Raw genomic sequence first — 11386 nt, forward strand, 5'->3', positions numbered from 1 at the left:
GCTGCCAGGTGTGCCTCCTGGCCCCTGCGGACTCCTGCACCCATGTGGGATGATGTTTCCTGGTCCCAGCATGCCAGTGACTGTTCTACCAGGGTGATAGCATCAATGTTTGGGCCTGGCAGCATCCCTGCAGTGTTTATTTTCCTGGGATAGGTGCAGCCAGCGTGTCTGCACGTGCTTCAGGCTGACCTCCCTGTGCAATAGAAACAAATCCTAAGCAGGGGCTCACTTCTTGCTGTGGTGGGAGAAGGGGACAAGATACCCAGTTTCTAAAATTGCTGTGAGATGTGGCAAGTAGGGTTTAAGAGCAACCTTCTCTTTCTATTGATATTTGTGCAACTGTATTGTAGAGACCTACTTGGATTGTTTAACTCGTATATTTATAGGTGGAATTTAACATGCTGTGGGCAACACTGTAAGCAAACTGTGGTTAAGAGTTCATCTGGGCAGTGTCCTGTGCCCAAATTCGCCCCATAGCTGAAGTTCCTTTATTCTTTACGAGCCATTTTCTAGGGAAATACCAACAGATCATGCAAAGCTTTCCTGGTAAAGCCTTTCATGTAGTAGTTCTCTAGCAGAAAGTCATTCAGAGGACTAAGGAATCATGAACTCATGACCTATTCTAGTCGCATGCTTTTGAAGTGGAGCCTGATAAGAGAGGGTTTAAAACTTGCTAATTAACAGTAATTGTAACAGCTGTCACATGCTGCTACTGTTTTAATTGGCATTAATCACAGCTGCATTTCTATTATGCTGCCACTGGGATTCTGGTGTATTTAATCTCAGAATGTGGCACCTTCTGAGAGATTATGAGATCATAAAAGCATGAGGGCAACATATTTGTCAGGGTTGAAGGTTACTAATCTGTGCTGAAAGCAGCCAAGAGGAGCAAGCCATGCAGGGGGAGAAGTGGAACCAGCAGCGACACTTTGCAAAAGTGGTGAGCTTTACTCTTTGCATTCTCTCTCCCAAGGGCTTTTTCTGTATTTCTGAATTTGAGCTCTGCTGTCAGGTAGACACACACACAAGGCACGCACAAGGCACAAGGAAGGTCTTTTGGAAGTATTCCTTAGCTTGTAAGTGCTGCCAGGAAAAGCTGTCTAAAAAAAATTCCTGAAAAACCCATACACCAAATCCCATCAAATTTTATGAGATAAGGAGCAGAAGCTTGATCCTTTTGGATCAAGATCCACGTTAGCCAGTTACTAAGGATAGAAGGAAACATCCGAGTAGCCTGAATGGCTGTGATGCATCCAGCAGAGTATTTAGCTGTTTGCTTGTAGCAGTTTTGCAGCTGTGGGTGCATTGTCCTTGTAAACCACTGGAATGTCAGATAGCAGTGGTTATCCCTAGCTCTGGTGGCTAGGCAGATGTTTCTGTTAGGATGAGCAGAGAGACATTGCCACTAGGGTTGGTTATGAGGACAACTGGGCTATAAATCTCCAGCTTCTTGCGTATATGTGAATCATCATGTAGTGACAATTAACGGATACTTTTTCTTCTCCTTGCAAATGTGAAGTTATGGCCATGTTTGTTTCATTTTTAAAATAAACTGGTTATATTGTGTGCTAGTTATGAGCTTGTATTGCTTCAACATACTGGCTTATATTGGGAAAACTTTGCTACTGCTGAAACTAGAAGCATTTATTTGGTCTCTGTGTTCAGAAAGATACATTTATGATTACACTATAACAGAGCAGAAACTTTACATCTTGTTACAAATTCAGAGAAAATAGCTCACAGGCAAAATAAGCATAACGATGATTTATGAAGTTGTGAACTTACCCATATGAAAATCTTCAGCAGCTAGCAAAAAAAGTCCTTAAAAGTTCTCGGGGCTCTAGTCTGGGATGAAAATGCAAACTGGCACATTTTATTTATTCCAGGCTACTTTTACAATCACTCAGTAAGAGCACTCTTGCCTTGTTTTTCATGAAATCTCTGCATGAATTGTGCATAGAGCTCTCTCTCCCATAGCAAGGAAAAGTGTGGGGGAACTGCACCTACACGACCTTGCCCACAACCCTGAGCTCCCCACAGTTAGTGAAAGCCAGAGCTGCAATGATGTGTGTGAGCTTCTGAGAAGTCAATCTGAAGGTCAGGGTCAGGATCTCAGCTCAGCACTGAGGTGAAATGTTGACTTTGAGCCAAGGATGGCTAGCACGCATACTTAGACGCGTTGAAGCTTCTTGCAGAATTGGTTCCTGAATCTCTGTGTGTCTCAGCTTGAAGTTAGATTTTCACTGCTTTTGTGCAGGGGAAGTGAAGAGAACAGACAGTACTAATCAGCAAACTGAAATAGAGAAATGTAGAGGTGAGTCATGGTGGAAGGTAGAAAATGATGGAAGGTACGAAAGAATCCCAAGTATGATTAGCCATTTTTACCAGAAAGATGTGATCAGTCCAAAAAACTGGCAGAAACATTAAAATTTGCAAGAAACCCCAAAATTATATTGTCTGTCTTGGGATGGTAGGCTACAAGGCTTCTTGGATAACTTTTGGTAAATTTCCCTCAAAGTTTTCGAGGTATCTTCTCCCGTAAAATTTAATACAAAATCAGTATTGGGAGCTCTGTCTGCTCTTCTTACTCCAGCAGTACTTCCTTGACATCATTGTGACAATTTCCTGAGTGACTTGTTGCTTCCAGATTGGTGCTGCTGGATGAGAGATGGCTCCAGTTTGCACACAAATTATTTCCTGTGCAAAATTATTATTGCCTTTGGTCAAGTCAACCCCTTTCTTCCCATTTGCCTGTTTTGAGATCCTCTCCCAACATCACTCTTTCCATAAAGAATCTCACCTGAGAGTCTGTGTCAGGCTTTCCAGAACTTATGGTTTGCCTGGGGGAATGGAAATGAGAAATGGAAACAAAGATAAATCCTTTATTTTTATAGGAATATGTTCACTCTAGTGCAGGAATAAAGATTATATAATTATTAGGTCACATCCCAATGAATTAATTTTGCTGGAAATTGGTAAAAGGTTAATTTCCCCACAGCTTTCCTTAATTATGTTTCCCTTTGCATTTTTCTTCTAGGACCTTTAGAAAGGACCTGGGAAAAAAACTGGCAGGTCTCCTCAGGGAGAACGTGTGATATTATGGTGGGGGCTGTTAAAGGCTGTTTGTTCAGATCCATTAATTTCTTTTCTTGGGATTTTCAAAGCCAGACTTGAATTTTTAAAGTGGAATTGAACACTTGCTTTGTTTGTTCAGGAAAAAAACGTCAGAATCATCTTTTGCTATAGGAATGGGGGTCTTGTGTCACAACAGTATAACATATGAGGAAAATCTGGGGAAGATTTGATCAAGGTAGTTTTTGACATCAAGCCCGTTCATCCCAAAACATCGACAGAATCCTTAATTCAGAAACAATCCCAGGGTACCAAACCATCTGCTCCTGAAGTGAAGAAGCCTTCTCTTCCCGACAACCCAGGACACAAGCCCAATTCTGGTCCCAGTACCTTGTCAAAATTTCGGTGATGTTTTGCTCTTTCAATGCTCCTTGACACCTGACAGTGTCGGGATGGCCACAGCAGCTCTCACTTTCCCACACTGCAGCTTTCCCTGTTTCACTCTCTCCGTGTGCTGCAAGCAGCCCCTGCCACCCACTCTGAGTGCCCCTTCCATCCACTGCTTCTCACCTCTGCGTTTAATAACTTCCCTTCTGTGTTTAAAACCTGCTGTCCCCTCCTCTGCCAGCCCTTGTACTTCAATGATGGCTCCATCAGAGACAGGGAGGGCTCGTGCCTGGGTGCCAGCAGGGACAGGTGTTGCTGGGGACACCTGCTCCTTGGATCATGGGAATGGAAGGTGCAGGCACCGCTCCTCTCTGCTCACAGCTCCGGCACTTACCTCTGTGCTGGCAGTGTAAGACAAAGCACTAATTTGAACAAAAACAAAACCCCAACACCCCCACTATGGCCCTCCCCCACCTTTCAAATAAAGAGCAAAGCCAAATCCGTGACATTTACATGTTCCTCCAAAACAAAAAGGCACAGAAAAAAGCCCCAAACTCAAATAACTGTTTGGTTCCGAATGCCCTGAACACAAAATTTCATCTCTGTTGCCTTTATGGAAATTCCAATAGTCCTTAGCACATTCCCCACTTTGTAACAAGGTGGCTATAGATCTTTATGAGTTTCCTCTGCAGTGAGGTTTTTTGTGGGTTTTTTTTGTTAGTGGTTTTTTTTTGTTTTTTGGGTGAGAGATAGGGACCAGAGGAATGGAATTAGGGTAAATACACACAGATGCTTAACACTGATCCTCTTGAACCCTCTTACCCCTTTGATGTTGCTTTATTTTGGGAAATTCCCACTCAAAGACGTTAGGAGAGGTACTGTGAGTTAATCCCCCTCTGCCTAATTTTTGTCAGGCAGTTTAGATGCCTCAGTGAGAAACCAGTTTGCCAGATGCCTTCTCAGTATTTCATGAAGGGTACAGCCTCTGCAGGGAGCAATCTGGCCTGCCTGAGAGATGAGCACCAGCTTTGTGTTGCGTCACTGGTGTTGGAGGAAACCAGACGTGACCTGAGATGCCTCATGAAGGAGGTATCTCTGCTAAGCAGGCTCGGGTGAGGGCAGGGTAGAGAGGACCTGTTTTCCCATGCTTGGACAGACGTTGGCAGAGTCCTCAGAGGCTTGTTTTTCACACACAGCATGGGTTCTGCATTCTGGGCTGGCTGCTGTAAACACTTGCATCCCTGCAGAAACACACACACTTGACTCTCAGTGCCCTGTGGTTCAGAGAGCCCCTCCCTCCCCAAAACTTCCACTGCTGGGAAGGACTTGCTGTCCTAATTTCTGAGGTGTTTCTGCTCTAAGGGTTTGCCTCTGAGCAGCGCCCTGGGATAAATGCTCCTCTTGTCCAGCCCTTGCTCTGTGCCTACCCTGCACACACATATAGACACAGATATTCCTTCCTCCATAGTTCCCCACAGTACAAAGGCCTGAGGGACTTAGTTGTGCTTCTTCTGGTCTCAGTTCTGCCAGGTTTTCTTGGCAGAAATTTGCAGGCTGCTCCTCACAGAAGAAGATACAGCCTAAGGAGAAACGTGGATCTTGGCTTGCTCCCTGGCTCCAGGGGAAAGGCAGCACAGGTGCGTGAGAAAAGGCAAGGGCAAAGGCCCTGAGCGTAGCAGAAAGCATTTAATGATCACCAAGTTTAATGAATTATTGCAAAGCCGATGACACCAGAGAAGACAAATGCTAATAGTGGTGTTGTGAGTGTGCAATCTCTCAGGTAAGGTTCCTTGGGATGTCATCACCTGTCTGACAGGCAAAGGGAAGAGAAATGCCTTCATTTTTCAGCAGCTGCACTCCCAATAAGTGTCTGTACAAGCACCAAAGCTGAAACAAACTCTGCATTTTTCTGTCTGCTCTCTGTGTTTCTACTGCAGATTGTGCTGACTAGGAAATGAGAAACACATGGGAGTAGTTCACCCCCTTGGCTTCATCACAGCTATATCTGTTTTCCTGAAAGATTTAGAGTTAACTTGGCACACACAATTTGAGCAGTCCTCCATGCAAGAGTTTTTCTGTGACTTGCAATCTGTGAAGAGGGAGAGTGACTGCAAAGATAATGATCTGTCTGAAATGGCTGATTAGTTTCTGGAAATTATCTGAAAGTTTGGTTAATAGGCAAGTTTTACTGTCATCTGTGGTCATTAATAATAATATTAAACCCTAGTGTAAAACATGGCATGTTTTGTAAGCAGCTGTATTCATGGTATTTTACTTAGGAAGACACCTAATCCTGGACTTCTGCATAGAGAATAAGACTGTAATTAAGTTCCTGAAATGTAGAAAATTGTTAAGTCTCTAATGACTCAGTTTAGACTGACAGCACAAGGACCCTGGGACAGGATTCAGAAGAGCTGGCTCCTGTTTGTTGTGAGTTACATTTATTTCTCTGTGGTCTAGGACTTCCTCTGGGTTGGAATGTAATTTTTTTGCTGCCCTGAGTGTGGAAAATCTTGAAGCCCCTTGACTTGCTCAAGGATCCTTGCTCACCTGAGCCCCTTCATGCCCTTGATGCCTTTCAGGTTCTCCTTTGGGAGTCACTTCAGGTTATTGTGTGTCTTCTGGGCTTCTGCTTTTACATCTCTTCATGCTTTTCACAGGAATATTTTGTGTTTTGGTGTGGTACTAGGTGTTATTCATAAGCTGCTTTGTTTTAAAATTCTTATTCTTCCTCTATGCTGTATCAGTGACTAGATGATCTGGAAACTTACTCTTGATTACACTTCCAGCAATTGCTTGGGAATCTTCACTCTTCTGCCCATCTTCTCTCTTAGGTTGTGTTTCTTAACAGACTTTGCCAGAGAAGCATAGTTGCAGGGGGAAGAGTGAATGGTTGAGAAAACCAATGAAACCACTGAAAAACCAGTGAAAACCACTGAAAAACCAATGTCATTGTTTTTTCCTGGGATGAGCTCTAACTTTAACCTTTTCAGAAGTATTAGCACTGTCTTTCCTGGACCTGCAGCCCTGCCATTTGAAATACTAGATTGCGTATTTATCTTGTCTGGGTGTCTTGTAATAAATTGAGCTGGCTGAAGTGTCTTCCTCACAATACAACTGTAAATTCTTTGATTAGATATTTTTAAATTATAGTCAGTATCTGATCATTTTTGCAAGTCAAGTAAGTGTTGCATCTCCTAGCTATTGCCTGAGGTGATTTAATTAATAATTTTTGTACAAAAGTGTCATAGTAAAACATAAATATCAAAGCAAGTAAAATAAACTCCAAAACAAAAGTAAAGGGTTCTCATAGCTATTTACACAAAGTATCTTCAGACTTAGTTGAGATATTGTCTAGACTAAGGTGAGTTAACAAAAAGCTATTTTGCCTGTGCACCTTTCCCTGACAACAGTTATAGACACTTTAAACTGTAATTCCTTTCACGCTGGTTTATTGCATAGAAAAAAATTGCCATAATTTGTTTTGCACATGCTTTCAGGGCTCCACCAGCCACTACTGAACACTGCTGTGCATATTTGCTTACATTTAGTTTCAGTATATCCTTTGAGGTAGTTTGCTTTCCACAGACTCTATGCAGCCCTTCAGGGTGTGAACCTGAGCTCTTTCTCTCTGTGCAACCTGGTCACACCTTTCATTCTCCAAGGGGCCAGCAGATAGTAGCCTGCTTGTCTCACCCGTTCATAAATTTATGCAGACTGGGCAGCTGCTACCTCATCGCTGAAAGTCCCTGCCCGAAGATGCCAGAGATACTGCTGCCCTTTCACTCTGTAAATCAGAGCCCAGAGCTCCGCTCCCACAGGACTCTCGACTGTCAGCTGGCTGCTGCATGCCGAGCCATTCTATTGTGGATCATTTGGAAAGCATCTCTTGGCCCTGGTCCTCAGAGGGGCTGAGAGCCCCCCCTTGTCCATGAGCTCCGTTTGGGGGGTGAAGTGAGTGGCTCTGCAGGGCAGAGCCTGTGCATGCCCAGGCTGAGATGCTCTGTGCTGTGAGGAGGGGCAGGTTTCCCACTGACCTGAGGAGGAGCAGGACTAAGTTGTTCCGTTGTGTTTTACTAAAAAAACCAAAGGTCATCTGTGATCAGGATGTTTTAAGAAAAAATAGCTATTAAAGGAAAAAAGGGTTCTATTGCTGGGCACAGGTGACAAGATAATGCAGTCCAGGACTTTGTTTAAAATAACTTTTTTATTTTTAAGGCAATTCCTTTAAAAGAATGTTTGACTTATGTGTAGGTGATAAAATCCTGAAAACCTCTCAGGACAGCACTTGGGCTTTGTTTTCCTTATGATAGGACAGTAACTATCATGCTTATAGCTTTCAAAGCATGGCTGCTCTGAAATAAACCTGCTGGATTTAATACATTCATTTGGATGAGACATATTTTTGAGCACTTAAGTTTTACTCATTAAAGAGAAAACCTGATACAAACTGACCTTTAACTCTCAGTTGATTCCAAGCTGTTAGAAATTCAACAGTTATGTTTCCGGTGACAATGTGAATTGCTGAATGCTCTGAACCTAAATTCCAGAATAATGCACATGCTCACACATGTGATCCCCCCCTCCCTCTAAAATACAGAGGAGTGCAGAGAGGAGCCTGGTAATGCCATAGGAGTTTCAGGATGGATTTTGAGAGGTGTAGTTCCCAATCCAGTGAGTTTGTTTATTCCTTCTGCAGCAAGTCAAAACAGTTTTTGTAACACTGTCGGCATGCCACTGCTGCTGTTGACAGCAGGAATAAACAGCACCTGAAGGGCACGAGAGAGGCTGCTCTGCCCCGCTGCCGTGGGAGCAGGACCCTCTGCTCCCTGCTCAGGATGAGCCCTGGAGTTCTCATCCTGGGCCAGGCTTCTCTTACTACACAAAGACGTAGGAAGCAGATGAGATAGACAGTATAGCTGCTGTTAGGATATTGTCTATTTTACGTATTTAACTTGACAATATGTTTTGTGTCTTTGAAGAGAGGATTTGTTCTCTTTTAGGCGTTCCAGTCAGACCTTGAATGCCAGCCCTGAGGAGTGTGCTAGAGAAGCTGGAGTCCTTGATTGTTGGCTGTGGTCATTGGCCCGTGGTTTGCCCCAAGGTTTCCTGCCAGAAAAGCTCTGTTTCAAAAATGCATTAACTTAGATTTGCTTTTGAGCTGCAATCTTAACTTCTGGTGGGTTTGAAATATTATACCACCAACAATCACATCGTAGTAATTTTACATTGTGACGAGAAATTCTTGAAGGAAAAGAGAAATGAAAAGTAAAAAGAAGCTCCATTTAGATATGAATGGTGTTCACATCTGCATTTTGATCCACTCTATATACAGAAGGAACCCTTCTGCAGACAAGGGACCAGTGACATGTACTGACTCTAGATGGTGAAAACAGCTGTTTTCTGCATGCAGGGAATAATTATTTCATACAAGTTACTGACCTTTTCCTTTTGAAGTTTACCAGAGTTACAGTCATCACTCAGTATATGGGATGTTGAACTGCTGTGAACAAATTTTGAGCCTGATGTGATCATTTATGCCGTATAAAAAATGGAATTAGTTTTGTCATGAGAGATTTCCACTTTCATTTGCAACTATCTTGGAGTAAATTCTTATCTGCATCTAAGCTTGATGTGCTTAGACATGGTGCTGCCTTGCAGACAGTGACATGTGTGCTTGGTTTCCTACCCAAGGAATTGCAGAGGAAACTGGTGCTTGAAAATTTGGCTCTCTATTAAATGCAGGCGGAATTTGAATTTTGTCTCTTCAAACTGTCCCATTGTGTGTGCAGGAACTTTTATTTTTTACTTTCATGTGCTAAAAGCACCAAAATGTATGCTGAGTTTTGCAACATGGCACAGATGCTGCAGGTGAATACAGGCAGAAAGGGAAAAAGGAGAGGACACAGGAGTGGGGAGAACACTACCATGGCTGCAAATACCATGGTGTTTCTGGGGAGAACACTACCATGGCTGCAAATACCATGGTGTTTCAGTCCCCTTGGCATGAGCAAAGCCAGACCTGGGGTGTCTGGGAGGGGGAGAAGGGAATGTCTGAGAAGGGGCACATGGTTGGCATAGCTGGAATGGGTGTGAGGTGGGACTAGAGCACAGGGCCAAGCTGGGTTGGGCAGGGGACTTCCAGCCTAGCCACAGAACTTAGTGTGACTTGTGGATCCATTCTACTACAGTTTTTTATATTTGTGTTTTTACTCATGAGTCAGTGGCTTTGGAGAGAAAAGTGGAACTACACTTGAGTGTTTCCTACTAGACCCTGGGAGATGACCTCCCCTTTATTGTGGGTGGGGCTGTGGACAGCCTCTAGAACTTTCATTTCTTCCCTCCCTTATGTGCCCAGCCTTGGTGCTGCTGAGAATGTGTCTAGAGCAGGAAATAGCCCAGGATGGTTCCTAAAGATGGGCAAGGAAGGAGTGCTCAAGCGAGCAGACAGTGTGGTTTTCACCACCCTGGGGGCTGTGAAATGAAGCTCTGCGAGGTGAGTGATCCCTGACTAGGTTGCAACATCAGTGTACCCCGGAGGATATTAATCTAAATTCTGCTTTGCCTTCGTGTAAACTATTCTCCTCTGGAGCAGCTTGCACTGCTGCAGCTACACATTTTGTTTCACAGACCCCAGACTGTCAAGCAACCTCACACAAGCATGCGTTGAGCTCATCTGATTGAGCTACGTGTGTTTACTTTGTTATAGGTCAACCACTTGAGCCTACCCTCAAGATGAACTTAATGTTTGCGGAGGAAGGGCAGCAGCTATGTAATACTGGAACAGGCAGAAAACAGAGCCACAGCTCTGAACAATGGGAAAAATGCTGTGCATCTCAACTAAGTATTTTATTGCACGTGAGGATATACACCTACAGAAAAAGTTATCACACTGTTCTGTGGTGTTTGACCAGAATATGGAAAACTGCCTGGTAAAATAGGAATTTCTCAGTGCCAAGTTAGCCTAAAACTTGAAACAAGATATCTGCTAAGAAGTATGAATCTGATGAATATTAAAGAAATGGAGCAAAGTACAAACAAGCATTAGTCTCCTCCCAGTGAATACAGCTAAGCTTTCCACATTCTTAACTGCTTTATCTGAAGGGACTGATTGCAACCATGAGCCAGGGACTAAGTGGTGGCAAATCTTTCTTGGCATTAAACCTCACTGAAAACACAAATACAATTTATTATGTATCTAAATTAAATTCAGGGTAACTGTTAGACTGTTTTGTTGTTTGCTTTTAATGTCAGAAGAACAGTAGCTAGAGCTCTGGTATGACTTAAAATGTTGTACACAAAAAACCTTAATGAAACTCTGGTCTTAATAACAGAGATCTATTTGTTCTAAAACATTGCTGTTTTGACTTGGGGAGAAAGGCTTAGTTAAACAGACACTTTCTGCTCATTTTAATCTCATGGGGTTCTAAATGGAAGAGCCAAAATGAGCCATTACATTGACTAGTTTTCTCATAATTAAAATCACAGAACTTACTAGTGCAAACAGACATTCAAGCTCTTCCTATAAAAACTAGCACAAGGATTAACACTGCTCTCTCTGGTGAGAGCAGAGCATGGCTTTTATTATTTACATCCTTACTTTATAAGTATGAAAGTGAGGATTTGAAAAACAAGCTCCAAACTCTAAAAAGAGCTCATTCAAGCAGCCCTAAGAAACCAGTATAGATGAAAAATTCCACTTCTCCCAGGCCTTAGGCTATCTTTGAATGGAAAATAAAAAAAACCAAGTATAAGATGTTAGGACCATACTTGGTACTTCCAGCACAAGCTGCTTCATGGACTTTCTACCAGTCCCTAACATTATTTTAAAATAATTTGGTAGGTGACCTGTCACGGTGTTCTCCCATCTCCATACAATCCTAGCTCCTTTTGTCAAGTGGCTGGAGCGGTGTGGTGAGCTTCCAGA

This window comes from Zonotrichia leucophrys, chromosome Z, assembly GCF_028769735.1.
Source record: "Zonotrichia leucophrys gambelii isolate GWCS_2022_RI chromosome Z, RI_Zleu_2.0, whole genome shotgun sequence".
In the NCBI taxonomy this organism is placed as follows: Eukaryota; Metazoa; Chordata; class Aves; order Passeriformes; family Passerellidae; genus Zonotrichia; species Zonotrichia leucophrys.